We start from the raw sequence: 12,208 nt of genomic DNA, 5'->3' as shown, positions 1-12,208 counted from the left end.
GCCAAGTCGAAACTTGGCCGGCAAAGCGGGGGGCTCAGGGCACCGCGCTCGCGCTGTCTCTCTCGCACCCGCACGGAACGCCGCGTGCGAGAGAGAGAGAGAGAAGAGAGAGAGAGAGAGAGAGAGAGAGAGACAGAGGGACGGTATTGGGCGTGCCGCGCGGTGCCGGGGCCTCCTTTTCATCAGCGAGATGAAAGGCCGGTTCTTCTCGGCCGTTAGCGTCGCGAGGCGAGACGCGTCGGATTCGCCGATGGGTCCTTACTTGGAGGCCGGAGAGGCCCTCCAGGCCCTTGGTAGGGCCTTGGCCATTAGAAGGGCACGTCAAAAAGTCCCGCCTTGACTTAATCAATCGAAGCGGCAGTGGCAGCACAGGCGCGCCGGCCGGCCAGCAGCCAGGCAGCAGCCACGCAGGCCAGGGAAAAGTAAACAAGTGAACTAAAAGGGATGTAAAAGGGAAGGCTCAGGACGCGTCGGGCTGTGAGGTGTGTCCTCGCCTGCAAAGCCCGGCGCTTTCTCGTGTCTCTCTCTCTTTCTCCCTGCGGCGGCGTGGCCGTGCCAGCCACCTGAGTGCTGGGGTTTCTGGGGCTGCCGGGGGCTGCCGGGGGCTGGGCTAGGCGTCGGGGGTGGATCTCGTATCACAGGTGAAAACCCACGCCTTAGCCGCACGCACGCCCGGACTGTGTGTGGTGCGTGTGTGTGTGTGTGTGTGTGTGTGTGTGTGTGTGTGTGTGTGTGTGTGTAGGTGTGTGTGTGTGTGTGTGTGTGTGTGTGTGTGTGTGTGTGTGTGTGTGTGGTGTGTGTGTGTGATGGCGTCATGCAGCCACCTCCAGCCTCCAGCCCGCTCCAGCCCCACCCACTAGCTCCAACCCTAGCCCTTCCATCAATGCAAATACCTGTCCTTCTTTCTCACACACCTACACTCACTCACTCACTGACGCTCTCGCTTCCCCCCCCCCCTCTCTCTCTTCTCTCTTTCTCTCTTACACACTCACTTATACACAGACACAGGCTCACTCTCCCATTCACCCTCCCCCCTCCCCACAAAAAAGACGTTCCTTTAAGCAAGAAAATTTACTTTGCAAGAAGTGAATTCACTTTGAAACGTTCAAGTAATTAATTATTGCCGTAAGTTATACTTTACGTACTTGAAACACAAGTGCTCAAATGTTCTGTTCTGATCTGACTCGGTTCAGAAATCAACTTTTTTGGAGTGTGTGCGCGCGCGCACTCTCTCTCTCTCTCTCTCTCACACACACACACACACACACACACGCACAGACAGGGGCGCGTCTCTGCGACAGCCCGATGCGCTCTCATGGGAGGGTCTGGGAGATGTCAGGCCCTGGCAGGCCCTGGCAGGCCTTGGCAGGCACCTGTAACTTCCCCCGGCCGCTTCCGCGTCATCTCCCTCGCCTATTCACTCCGCAGCCCCCCCTCCCCCAACCCCAACCTGATCCCGCCAGCATTTTCCGCCCTGGCTGGGCTGCCTTTGGAGCCTTTGGAGCCTTTGGCCCGGGCGATTGGCATAGGGCTATGCCAAGCCACACGCCACACCGGGCGGGGCGGGGCGGCCCCGAGGGCGCGCGGCCCGAGGGCGTCGCCGCCGCCTTCATCCGCTGAAGCGGCGTCGCATCGCTTTGCGGGGCGAGAACTTTTATTGGAAGCGGTGACGGCGGAGGGAGGGAGTACCTCAACGCCTTTCTTCCCACCATAGCCCCTTCCAGCACACCGCCCTTGTCACCTGTTTCTCCACGGCCCGTGTTCACCCGCACCAACACTCTTTCACCATCGCCTTTGTGACCATCTCTCATTTCAACACCACCACCACGCCGTCACACCATTATCACCAGCCCGTCCGCCGTTTTCCAACCTTTTCCCCGCAGCAGCCTCCGTCATCCGTCATCCTTGACGTGGGGATACAGGGCCCGGTCCATAGTCCATGCAGAAAATGCCGGAAATGGAGATGGCCCCGCTCGGGCCGGCCTTTCTCTCGGAGGGACTTCGGGACGGACTCCGGGGATGGACTCCAGGACGAACTGACTCTGGGACGGACTACGGGATGGACCCTCTCCAGGAGGGTGAAAGGGTCGGAAATTAAAATCCCCCAGACGAGATTCTGATTCTGCAGAAGCGGCAGTGGCCTCCTCGACGCGTTGAAGGAAGACGCAGCAGCTGAGGATCATGGCGGAGTCTAGACCACACTCTGGGAAAAAATTACAGTAAATCCTGTAGTGATAAGTACAGCTGTCACTGTAGTTCAGAGTACGGGATTTACTGTGCTTTTTTGACAGGATCTACTGTACTTTGTACGGGATTTACTGTACCACAGGAGTGGAGTACGGAATATCCTGTACCAGGTACAGTAAATACTGTCGCCAGGCACAGTAGATCCTGTGTTCTAAACTACAGTAAATCCCGGCAAAAAAATTAACGGGATTCACTGTGGTTTTTTCGCACAGTGCAGCGGACCTCAACGTTGTTGCGTTCGCGATCTTTGTCCGGCCAGGAGCATTTCTACACACTGTAAAAAATTCCGTACTTTTGTGCGGAAATGGTACAGAAAAATATAGTACGGAGGTACGGAGAAAAGCACGGAACGCCCGTACTTGTTCCATATGAACCCACGTAAACGGGTACGGAAAAAAGGTACGGAAGTTCCGTAGTTGGCAAGTATGGACGGTCCAGGCAAATTATTGACCAGACATGTTCCGTACTTTTTCCGTACTTTTTTCTCACAGTGCACTCGTCGGACCGCGAGGCCTCGCCCTTCGACGACTTCATGCTGCAGTCTGATTCCGGGTAGCGGCTTCGACCCTTCACACTCGTAGGGTTGCGAGACCGAGGGGGGAACAGCTTCCCACATTCGTTGTACAAAATTTGACCACATTCCACATTCAGGAGGCAAAAACGCCTGTAAGTAGGCAACATGTGTGGCAAAACCGCCAGAAATCTTGCACATTCTTGCACATTCACACAATCATTGTACACAAAATTTTACAGTGGGTCACCCCTTGTGCGAGACGGACAGACGGCGGCAAAACAGCGTGCAGTACCACTCAGTGGGAACCGGCGTGCTGCACTGCAGCCCTCTCCCGGAGTGGAGGGGCTGCTGGAGGTCGACGCGGTCTAGTCGAGTCCCGCACCTGTTTGTGTCTCTGCCTGTTTTGCGGGCCGTTTTCTTGTTGCCGCGGGGCGCGGTGCCCGGACTGCACAGTGTGCCCTCCCGCCGCGCCGCGCTGCTGCATCATTCATTGCCCCCCCCCCCTCGAGGAAATCCAGCTTTAATAAAATGCTGATTACCAACCTTGCCACCGCGCGGCACCCCGCCCCGCCCCGCCCAGTGTGCGCGCGCGACGAGGCCGGCCCCGCGATTGGCGGAACTTTTCTTTTGAAGGCAAGGAGTCGAAAACCCAATTATGTCAAGTTGATGGGATTTGGAAGGTTCGGGCCTCGTTTGACTGCCGAGCCCGGCCGAGCCCGCTGCCGGCCAGCGTCCGGGCGAGGGGAGAGGGGTGGGGGGCGAGAGGGTCCGGGTAAAGGACTCGGCACGGGTTGTCCTTCGCCCCGCCCGTCGCACTCAAGGGCGGAAACTCGTCTCGCGTGCTAATGGTGGCTGCGGTGGCGGTCCGGGGTTCGAATACCAGCGCCGCCGTCCCTTTTTTTCCGCTTCTCCAGTGTGCCACGTGATTCCGGATTCGTCGGCCGTCGCGACGGAAACTGACTTCCCGGCCGTGTACCGGGCGGGGCGGGGCGAGTCGAGGTGGGGCGGGGAGAGGCGGGGCGGCCGCCGATTACGGATTTCAAGTGAAGCAGCGTCGCGGGGGGCCGCGTCCGGAACGACGCCGTGCCCCGCCAGCCCCTGGCCGCCCCTAGCCCCGCCACCGAGAGGCCCCCGCCGCCCCCCGTCCATTCGGACGCGGCCGCGGTCCTCATCGCGAGAGTGGCGGCAGTGGAGGCGACACCGCTGATTTGACGAGGCGCGGCTCCGCTTCATTATTTATCTTCCAGTGGGGGGACAGGGGGGGCGGGGGCGGCTATAACATTTACTACACCTCCTCCAACGCCCCCCGGCAACAGCGATTACCCCCGCCGCCTCGCCAGCGGAGCCCCACGGTTCCTCGGTGCTTAGTTATATCCGGAGATTCGATCGTTCGGCGGCACAGCACCGGCACACAGTGGGCCAGAAGACCGGGGGACGCGGCCAAAACCCTAGACGCGTTTTGAGCTCCAGAGTCACTGAACAGGACTCGAACCGAACGTGTGACCCCACCAATGGATTCCTCATTCGGAGAGCAATCCATTGGTGGGGTCACACGTTCGGTTTGAGTCCCATTTAGCCACTCTGGAGCTCAAAACGCGTCTAGAGTTTTGGCCGTCTCCGCTGGTCTTCTGGCCCACTGTGCGGCACGGCACGCCACCGGCACGCCACCGGCAGCGCGCGGCGCGGCTATAGTCGGTCCGCGTTATTTTATGCGCGTCGTACTACCCTCGACGCCGCTCGGCCTGCTTGCTGCTACACGGCCAGGCGCGGCCGGGAAGACGAGGAGGGGGTTGGGGGAGGCACTCCCGATAAGTGTCGGGGTTGTGCGCGGGCGCTGGTTTGCTCCTTTATTTAAACGCGCTCCGGCGTCGCGCGCGGCGAAGGAGCCTCTACATCAATAATGTAGTGTGTGTGGTGACATGCGAGGTGTGTGTGTGAGTGTGTGTAAGTGAGAGTGTGTTTGTACGAGTGTGTGTGTGTGTGTAATTTTTCTCGGGGTGCAATCGCAGTAACTCATGCATTCACGCGCAGCGCGCGCCTGGCGGCCATGGAGGCTATCATCATCTCCTTCTTCTTCTTCTCCTCCTTCTTCTTGTTCGGCACGAGGCCGGAGGGCCCGTGTCGTTTGCTTTACGGCCTTGTGTGTGTGTGACACGGAGTCGTAATGCCTTTTTCCAACCCCGTTTTGCCCCCTCTTTTCTCGCCGCGATGCTTGCACCTGGCGCCACCTGGTGGTCTTGATTCCTCTTTCATTGTGCCTCTCCACGTGTTTATCGTGGTGGAGGTGGTGGCGGCGGCGGTGGCGGCGGCGTGGATATCGGGTCGTTCTGTCAACAGTAACAGCGCCCGCCATCTGCCGTCTGCCGCGAGCGCATCTCACACCTTTCCCCCGCACTGCCAGATGGCTCTAGGCGGCGTCACGTACGTCTGTGTCTCTGTGTGTGTGTATGTGTGCTTGGCGGGAGTCGCTCTCACTCAGCCGAATTCTCACTGGGCCGAATCCCCACTGGGCCGAAATGCCACTGGGCCGAATTGTCACAGAGCCGAATATGATCATGCTTGTGCTCTAGCCACGTGTCACTCGGCCGAAATCCCACAGAACCGAATTCTCACTTGGCCGAATGTGCAGACCATCTTCAAATGTGAGCGTTTCGTGTCACTCCGCCGAATGCTCACGGAGCCGAAATCCCACTTGGCCGAAAGCAAGCGAAAAAAAATGTCGATCCCATTCAGCCGAAATCCCACTCAGCCGAATGCTGCAGATGGAGAGCCGATGAGTAGCACTAGTTCAAAGGCTCACTCGTATGGTTGTCTAACAGAGCCGAAAGTTACACAGCTGGCGTTGAGCAGTACCTAAAACTAATGGGTTGCCACCCATCCTAACCTAACCTAACGGGCTCGCGGTAGATCTTACGCTACTCGCGACAGATCTTACTCTACTCGCGACAGATCTTACGCTACTCGCGACAGATCTTACGCTACTCGCGACAGATCTTAGGCTACTCGCGACAGATCTTAGGCTACTCGCGACAGATCTTACGCTACCGTGCGAGTTCTTACGCTACCCGCGACAGATCTGACGTTATTCGCAGAAGGGTTTCGGCTGAATGTGAATTCGGCCCAGTGAGACACAATGCACAAACATCACCAAGCTTATAATTTCGGCCCTGTGGGAATTCGGCTGAGTGAGAATTCGGCTCAATGAGATCGCAGTCTTCTTTTACTCGTTTTCGGTGCAGTGGCATTTCGACGAAGTGAGATTTCGGCTCAGTGGAACAGTAAATGAATTAGTATTGTCGTGTCGGAGTTTCGGCTCAGTGGCATTTCGGCTTAGTGACATTTCGGCTCTGTGGGCATTCGGCTACTTGAGATTTCGGCTGAGTGAGGTTTTCCCCTTGGCGGTCCCCTCGAAGCGCGCGCGTTCTCGCGGGGTTGTCTTCTCGACTGTGTGTCTGTGCGGTTGTCTGTCATTGCTTCCTCCTCCTCGCCCTCCTCCTCGGCCCCCTCGCGGTCCCCGTCGTCGTCCCCGCCGCCGTGCTTGATGACGCCCGGGTCGCCGCGTGGTCCCGGCAGCACCTCCTCTGGCGCCCCGCCCCGCCCCACCCCACCCCGCCTCGCCGTGCCGGCCCATCGGCCCATTGTGTGGCGTCGACTTGATTCCATCAGCAATGCCTGCTCCGCCGCTCTGCCTCCGTTTTCCCGCCATTTTGATTTATCCGCGATCATCGCCACGCGGGGCTGCCAACACGAAAAAGAGGAAAAAACGACAGGAAAAACAAAAAGGGAAAGAGGGAAAGCGTTGCTCGCCGCGCCGCGCCCCCCTTTTGCAGTGTGTCAGGCTTTTCGCACCTCATCCGGGCGTGCGTGTTCCTCGGTGTGCCTCGCCGGGCCTTTGACGGGATGAAGGGGCCGTTTTCCTCGGGGGGAGGTTGGGGGGGGGGGCGACGGAGTGCCTCGCTCTGTCTCTCTCGCACCCGTCCCGAAGTGCCCCGGGAGCGCGAGAGAGACAGAGCGACGCGGTTTTGGAATGAGCGAGCCCGCGGCCCACACTACACCAGGGGCGAGCGAGTGGTTTCTGTGACAGCGGGGCGAGCGGGCCGAGCGGAGCCAGCCCCACTCTAAACGACATTAAGCTGCTTTCCGGTAAGCTTCGGGAGAGCAGGAGAAGAGCAGCGCCGAGTCTCCGAGTCCCTGGAAGCAGGCTGGAGGCACACTGGGAGCCTCCCCGGCCCGATCCGCGCCGACGCTCGAAGCCCCCGGACCAGGGGGGCAGAGGGGAGAGGGGAGGATGGCGACCGTGTGGACGGCGCGGCTGAGCGCGGCGGCGGCTCGGAGCGCCGTGCAGGTAGGCAGTGGGGCGGCGGGCCTGTCCGCCGCGCTGCCTAGCCGCCGCCGCTGCAGGCGCTCTCCGCCAGCCAGCCAGCCAGTCGTTCTGGAGGCGGGAGACCTTCTCCGCGTCTATTTTTGATGAAAGCGGGGGTCGTAGCCTATCTCCATCTCCGCCTCCTCCCCGAGGAAGGTGTTTGCGTTTTCGTTTGGCATGAAAAGCGGGCGGGGCGGCCTTAGTGTCGTCGTTTAGTTTGTATCGGCCTGGCCGGGGCGCACAGTGGGCCAGAAGACCGGTGGAGGCGGCCAAAACTCTAGACGCGTTTTGAGCTCCAGAGTCGCTAATCAGGACTCGAACCGAACGTGTGACCCCACCAGTGGATTGATCTCCGAACGAGGAATCCATTGGTGGGGTCACTGGTTCGGTTCGAGGCCTGTTTAGCGACTCTGGAGCTCAAAACGCGTCGAGAGTTTTGGCCGCCTCCACCGGTCGTCTGGCCCACTGTGGGCCGGGCTGGCCGGCCTGGCCTTTCCCTCGCGGCCCTGATGGCGCGTTGATGGCACATTAATGGAGCTTCCAGCGGCAGCGGGGCCGTCCGTCCGGCCCGCCCGTTGTCCTGCCGCCTTCCCGGAATGCGGCTGGAACGCTACGCTGGACTCATTCCGAGGGTCTCTCCCCGTCTCTCTCGCACTCGCGGGGCGTGCTGTGAGGGTGCGAGAGAGACGGAGCGACGGACGCAGCGCGCGGAACCAGCGGGCCTAAATCAGGGCTTGGTGGGACGTGAGTGATGCGCCCCTGACACAGGTATTCATTCGCGTGGCGCGGGTTCGAATACCACCCGGGTCGCTCTGTTGTTGCTGCTTTTGTTGTTGTTGTTGTTGTTGTTGTTGTTGCTGGGTTTACAAGTGCAGGCTAATGCCCGGGCTGCTGGAGCCACGCTGAATCAGACTGGCCCTCCCGTTTCCCTCGGGATCCCCCGCCGGCCTCGGACCGTGGGGCCGTGGGGCCGTGGGGTGGGGCCGTGCTCTGATGCATGGTCAGGCCGCGCCAGCCACGCCCGGCCAAAAGGCTTTCCAGAGGGTTTACCAGCACAGCCCTCTCCAGGAGGCCGCCAAATTCGGGGCCGCGCAACGAACGCGCGCTCCGAGAGTCAATGGACTTCGGCCGGCCGCGGTGGCGGTTCCGTCGCGGCGCTGACGGCGCACAGTGGATTCGCCAGAAGACCGGCGCAGGGGGTCAAAATTCTAGACGCGTTTTGAGCTCCAGAGTCGCGAAATTGGACTCTAACCGGGCGTGTGACCTCGCCAACGGATTGCTCTCCGATCGAGCAATCCATTGGTGGGGTCACACGTTCGGTCCGAGTCCCATTTAGCGACTCTGGAGCTCGAAACGCGTCTGGAGTTTTGGCCGCCTCCACCGGTCATCTGGCAAATCCACTGCGCGGCGCCAGGCGCCCTTTCCTCTCCTCGCTCGCTGCCGCGTAGACAACTGCCTCCTCCCTCCCCCCCTCCCCAATGACACCCATTAAACACGTGGCTACGAGAAAGGGCGTCGGAGGCAAGCAGGCGAGGCCAAGGGGATCCCCACCCCCTTCCCTGGGGGCCGGGCCGTCGGGCCGGCCAGGGCAAGGAAAAAGACAAGGTCTGTGCTATTAGTCCCGACGGCTATGTAGAGCGGGGCGCCTCGTGGGGGGGGGGCGTAAGGGAGAGTTACAGCAGCACTGAGTCAACCCACTGTACGTCCGTCCGTCTGCTGAATCGCAGCGACGACTTAATCTTTCACTGTGGAGGGAGAATCCTTTGGAGCAACACTTGAGGTTCTGCTTTGCAATCAGTTATTATTTTTTCTTAAATTTCTCCTTGGGCAGTGAAATATTTTTTCTAGCCATTTCTGCTCTTATTCCGCTGTTGTCATGACATGTTTACGACGGCAAGCTGTTTTCGCCGCTTTTTCGTCTTGTCGTGTAAAGTCGGTTCGGCTTACGCTCGCTCCGCTGGGAGTGCGCGCCGCGCGGCCGATACATAAATCAGACGAGGAATGACAATGCTTCGGACGGGCTGGCTCGGAGAAGAGAGAGGGAGAGTGAAAGAGAGTGCGAGAGAGGAAGAGAGAGAGAGAGAGAGAGGGAGAGAGAGAGAGAGAGAGAGAGAGAGAGAGAGCGCATGGCTTCCAGCACTCCCAGCACGGCTCCAGTACTGCTCTCTGCAGATGGGAGAGTGCTGCCGGAGAAAGAGGCTGACGGGGGCGGCTTGACCTGACATGTCACTACGTCACTACGTCACCAAGGCTTGGCCGCCAGCCCCGCCGGCCCAGCCGGCCCAGCACGCCCAGCACCATGCAAGATGGGTACAGTATTCGGACGGTGAGAGGGAGAGAGAGAGAGTGAGTGCGTGTACTCGTGTGTGTGTGTGTGTGTGTGTGTGGTGTGTGCGTGTGTGGTGTGTGCGTGTGTGTGCGTGTGTGTGTGTCAAAAAAGGAAAAGAGAGTCGGTACGTGTGGCCGGAAGACTCCCGCAACACGTGGACGTCCCCCCTGAGGGACTGGATACACTGGTAAAACTAAAGCGTTACTCTATGCTTGAGTCAAGCATAAAGTTACGCTTGAAGAAGTTACGCTTGAAATCAAACATACTCTGGAAATTCCCCCATGCATTTAGATAGGGGAAATCTTGGCGGATAAGCCTGTTACGCTTGATTTCAAGCGTAAACTGATTACGCTTGAAAACAGTGGGTAATACTACGCTTTAGTTTTACCAGTGTATGGTCTAGTCGGCTTGCTTTTTGCCGAGACTCGCGCGGCGGGTTCGCGGCGCCGAAAAACACGGAAGAGGTAAGCAGCTTGAAAGCCGGAAAGCCTCGGAAAAGCCTGGAAAGGTCGGCGGAAAGTGGAGGCGCGAAACTGGGAGTGCGGGAAAGCTGGAAATGCGGATCGGAAAAGCGGCGTAAATAAGGCCGGCGCGAATGAGGCGGAAATGGAAATCTGGGGCGCGGGAAAGCCGGAAATGGGAGGCCGGGCCGCGGGCCCGAGGAACAGAAGGCGGGAAAGCCGGAGGCAGAGCCCTGAGGGCAGAGCCAGCAGAGCCACTGCTGCAGGGACCGGCCGGGCCACGGGGCAGCGCGGCAGCAGACTGATGCTCCTCCGGCGGCCAAATCACCTCTCACCCCTCAAAGTCAACGCGATGATAGGGGGCCGGCCGCCCAGGGCCCAGGGAGGGCCGTCGCTCTGTCTCTCTCGCACTCCTACGGGACGCCCCATGAGTGCGAGAGAGACGTGCACTCTCTCCCAGGGGGGGCGAGCACGCCCGTGCAGTCACGGCCGCCACCGGTGTGGCGCCGTGTGGCGCCGCCAACCCCGGCAGTGCGTCGCCACGGCGCCACAACCACGAGCACGCAAACTTCTCCCTGGTGGGCTCGGGGCGGCGGGGCCAGGGCGGGGCTGAGCTTATGCCGGACGGGCGAGTGAATCGTGAATCCGCTGTGACGGAGGAGGCGCGCGGATCTCGGCATGGCGCCGTCGCGTCGCATTGCGTCGCGCCGCGGGACGCACAGTGGGCCAGAAGACCGGTGGAGGCGGACAAAACTCCAGACGCGTTTTGAGCTCCAGAGTCTCTAAATGGGACTCGAACCGAACGTGTGACCCCACCAATGGATTGCTCTCCGAACGAGGAATCCGTTGGTGGGGTCACACGTCCGGTTCGAGTCCTGTTTAGCGACTCTGCAGCTCAAAACGCGTCTAGAGTTTTGTCCGCCTCCGCCGGTCTTCTGGCCCACTGTGGAACGCCATCGCTCCATCAATTCCATCTGCGCGATCAGGTATTCCCGGCGAAACGGCGCCGAGGGCGTCGCGACGCGCTCCCGTCTCCGTCGCACTCACGCGTGTCCCGTAGGCGTGCGAGAGAGACGGAGCGACGAAGCGAGGCGTCTGAATGAAGCGGCGCCGTGTCACACCTCGGCCGGAGCGAACGAAAGGAAGAGAGAATCGACTTCGCGAGGCGCGATTGTTTGGTTTGCAGTGCGATGGGAACGGAGAGAAAGTATTCGTTTTTCCCCCCGGCACCCACTTGACTTCACTGGCTTGGATTTGACTCTCGTTTACAATGCAAAGCGCCGGTGTCCGAGGACGGCCAAAAAGAAGGAAGTCGATGAATGAAACTGAATAGACTGCTCCAGTATGTAACAGGCTACTGCAGCGTGTATATAGATGGGGGTGGTCCGATCTGTGTGTGTGTGTGTGAGAGAGAGAGAAAGAGAGAGAGAGAGAGAGAGAGAGAGAGAGAGAGAGAGAGAGAGCCATAGCGAGCGCGTTAGGCCCTACATGTGTTTTCGGTCTATCGAGCCCTTCGCGTCTCTGCAGACGGTTCGGGTGCGAAATGCCCCTCATTTGCATCCAAGGGATCCCCCCTCGCTCTCCGGGCCTAGGGCCTGCTGACGACGTCCGTGTTGGGGGCGACGGGGTGCTGCGGTGGGGCGTTCCCGGGGCGTTCCCGGGGCGGGGCGGGGCGGGGAACGCCCCCGCGGCACTGGCTGACATGAAACCGGTTCCACGGTCGCCTCCTCTGCCTCCGTGGCGGCCCGCGCAATTTATCGTTGTGTTTACAGTGCCAAAGCCTTTCGCTGGAGCCAGGCCCCGGCCCGGCCGGAGGGTTTGCGGCGGGCGGCAGCCCGATCCGGGTTCGAATACTGGCTCGACGCGTTTTATTTTTTTGGCCGTGGTTGCTGGTCGGCCTTTGGTGTCGAGACGCTCTGTGTTGTGCCGACCGTCGCCTGGTCGCTCCACCCCTCCCAGGCGTCGGCCTCGCCCGGCCTCGCCCTCCACGTCTAGTCACAAAGGCATACAGGTACGCCAGCCAGCCCTGAGGGCGAGGGCGGCGGCCTGCCCTGCGCGGCCCTACCGGGCCCTACGTAGCCCTGCCGCCGGCACCGCACAGTGGGCCAGAAGACCGGTGGAGGCGGCCAAAACTAAAGACGCGTTTTGAGCTCCAGAGTCGCTGAATGGGACTCGAACCGAACGTGTGACCCCACCAATGGATTGCTCTCCGAACGAGGAATCCATTGATGGGGTCACACGTTCGGTTCGAGTCTCATTTAGCGACTCTGGAGCTCAAAACGCGTCTTGAGTTT

General features: G+C 60.2%; 1 long non-coding RNA gene across 1 annotated transcript in view; it reads left to right on the top strand.

The window, feature by feature from the left end:
- The window catches only part of LOC117647002, a 55,014-nt gene that overhangs the window by 42,263 nt on the left and 543 nt on the right, over positions 1–12,208 (top strand). The window lies entirely within an intron of this gene.

The sequence above is a fragment of the Thrips palmi genome, unplaced genomic scaffold (assembly GCF_012932325.1).
Source record: "Thrips palmi isolate BJ-2018 unplaced genomic scaffold, TpBJ-2018v1 HiC_scaffold_2, whole genome shotgun sequence".
Lineage (NCBI taxonomy): Eukaryota > Metazoa > Arthropoda > Insecta > Thysanoptera > Thripidae > Thrips > Thrips palmi.
Note: the sequence above shows the minus strand (reverse complement) of the source record. Positions and strands in the feature narration are given on the sequence as shown.